The sequence below is a fragment of the Falco rusticolus genome, chromosome 5, assembly GCF_015220075.1.
Source record: "Falco rusticolus isolate bFalRus1 chromosome 5, bFalRus1.pri, whole genome shotgun sequence".
Lineage (NCBI taxonomy): Eukaryota > Metazoa > Chordata > Aves > Falconiformes > Falconidae > Falco > Falco rusticolus.
In genome coordinates this window covers 19,591,067-19,594,229 of record NC_051191.1, presented here as the reverse complement: position 1 = coordinate 19,594,229, position 3,163 = coordinate 19,591,067, and positions in this window count along the sequence as shown.

The following is a 3,163-nucleotide window of genomic DNA, read 5'->3' as shown; positions in this document are numbered from 1 at the left end:
TGGAGATCCAGTTATCCCGAGATGCATGCAAATTTTACTAAAATCAATGGACCTCTCCACTGTCTCTGAATTGGAATCTTTTATATTTAACTTGTGGACAGTGAAACATAATTGTTAACTAATAGCCCATAGGTATGTTTTGAGTATATCAGCTCTTTGAGCTCCTCGTTAAGGGGGCTTGTTTCTCTTAGGAAACAGTCCCAGTAGAGGCCCTAATCCTTTTTCCCTAAGCACAGACCATCAGTAATCTCATCACATTTCCTATCCTACATGCATACCTAAGTTCACAGCAACGAAATTGTTTATGCAGCTACTGGACTGAGTTCATTGAACACTGACCATAATAGTATTCTCTAGAGAATTCAAAAGAAAGTTTTTCAGTGTTGATGCTAGGTTATGTTTTGGCTGGAGTGAAAAAGAAATGAAGGCTTTGATCAGAACATCCTAAGAACTTCAGATTCTTGGTGCCGAAGGCTATGCATTCATCTTTTGAAACTCTGTTGCTTTACACAATGCTATATCCACTTCATATTAAAAATCATTGTCTGAAGTGAAAAGTGGTGGAAATTACAGCTGAGAGGGTGAAGAAAGAGACATCCGATGTTTTTAAACATATGTATTAAGTACAAGTCAAAAAAAGGGCTGAGAATTGGTGTCTGCTCAAGGAAGGTGCTGAGGCAAGGAGCAAAATATCTGTTTTCTAAGTATCTGCTTTGCCAAAGCTCAGAACTACTCGAAGTGCAAATGTACAGCTGGCATGTGGAAAAAAGAAGGGAAATGGGTATTTTTCTAAACTAACGCTCTGAATAAGCCTACTCATTTTTCTGACATGGTGGGAGAGTGGGAGATACTCAGAAGCAAGGTGGATGTGTAAATGTGGACTTCTATTAAAACAGCAGTCATCATTAAATTTTCCTTACATTTCCTAATTAATACAATTTTTTTTTTAAAATCAAATGAACCTGGCAATGCTTTGAAGTATATTATTATTCACAGTGATTTGTTTATGATGATTTATTTCTCATGTACTAATTCAGACTAGGGGTGCACTGATGAGGCTGCCTTATTGCTTCATTTTCAATATATCCTTGTTGAATGTGCAATCCCACAGCTGAGTGTGATTCTGAGCAGTTCAGTCACGGGAACAGAGTTGGGTACATTGAAAGTCAGAACCAGTTCTTGATCTCTTCTTTAATGTGCATATCTCATCAGCCAAAGAGGACTTTTCAGAATCAATTAATCAGTGGAATTTACGTTATATAAACGGCTTATGCTATTTTATAACACTGCATATATCCTATAGTTCAGATGAAAAAGGAATGGTTCCAGGCCAAGGAATGTATGGAGCATAAAGGAGAGCAAATGAAAACACAGGAAAGGATTTAGTTAAAGAAGAAAAATTCAGTAAAGGAAGGGGTGATTTTCAGTTACTTAAATGGAAAAATTATTTCTGAGAAGAATAAATTGGAGAGATGGATCTGAAGTATTGACAAGAATTAAGGAGCTTGCACAAAGCTGGGGGTGGAAAAAATAATCCTTTAGGATTTTAAGAGCAAAAAGGTTGTTTCTGGTGGATTTCAATTACCTTTTTCCTTAGGATTGTCAGAGCTTTAATTTTCCATCCTTTTTTTTGCTGAAAGAGAAAAAAAATTTCCAGGCAGTCAACAGGAGAGAGGGAAATCAAAAGCTGGGTGCTTACATCTGGTTTTGCTGATTGCCCCTGAGCACACCTCTTCACCCTTCCAGCCTGCTTCTCACCATTCTTGCGAGGCTGTAAGCTGTCCTGGAGAACAACAAACTCACAGCATCCTCACAGTGCCTAGCACAGTCACCTCGAGGTACATGGGCATAACTAGAATACAAACTATACTGTGCCTTCCTGCCCAGCCAGGAGGGTCCTATCACAAGGCATTATGTTAAAAACCATAGAAGTCGAAAGCCTTCACTAGGAAGTTTATTTTTGTCTTATTCCTGAATTGAACTGGCTGTAAGTGAGTTCATTGTAAGGTACTAAAGAGAGATGTTATTTGTGTAATGTTTCATGAGCATGTATTACCAATAAATGAAACAGTGCAGCTAAATACTTTTTTTTTGGGGGGTGGTGGTGGGGGGGTGGTGGTTTAGAAAAGAAATGCTACTGTACTGGTTGTCCAGCTGCAGTAGGAAAAAAACCTGCATCTATCATCGCACAAAAGGAGGCAAAACCTACCTACCGCTGTATTCCCCTGAAAGCATGAGTCATGGACCTATTGTGAACAAAATATGGATGTCAGATGGTTAGCCCCTCAGGCTGTCTGGCAACCTGCTTGCTGCTCAGAAAGAGGTAACAGCTGCTTCATATAAGACTAATAAGGATGATAGAAAAGCCTACACTGGCATGCAAAGCTCCACACCTGAAGAAAAAAGGTGAGGCAGGCTGTATTTGAACCTCAGGAAACAAAAACCTCCTAGTAGCGGGCTTAGAAGCAACCAGAGTTTGCCCTCATCCTCTGGAGAATTGAAGATTCAGTTCCTCTGTTCCTTTTAGTAAGGTTGGTTTGTTGCTTGGTTGGTGTTTTGTTTTTAATTTAGCTTTAAACGCTTTTAAAAATGTGTGTATTTGTGTTCTTATAATGGGGATTTAAAAATGAGATAAGGGAATTTAGTTGCCTGTTTTGATAGTCCCACTCTGTTCTGCAGGCAGCCAGTTCTGGGATGCTGTGGAGAGGGTCATAGAGCAGGAGTTCACCAAGGTACTGCAGGAACTTCAGTATCAAAAACGTTCAGTTACTGGAGGCAAAAGGTCGGAAGACGGACCAGAAGTTCCCTATTACTCTAGAACAGAGACTTCACAGTTTTCTTTTGAAGTCCTGCAAATTGAAGGGTTTGGTGCTTTTTTTTTTTTTTTTTTTTCCCCCCCCTAAAAAAAAAAAAGTAGTGGGTAAGGGGGCTTTCACTGGTAGGGAACTTCAGTTACTGGATCAGCTAGAAACAGTGTCTGTGGCAGTGCAGGTCTGTGGACCAGGAGTGAATGCAACCTATGACCACTATGATGGATTATTTTCAAAGAAAAACACAATTGTGGGAACACTAAAAAGATTTCCAAAATGTGCACTGATTTCACAAAATTCCTAATTGCATTAAAACACAACTGAATAATAAAAAAAAATCATACAGGCCTGAC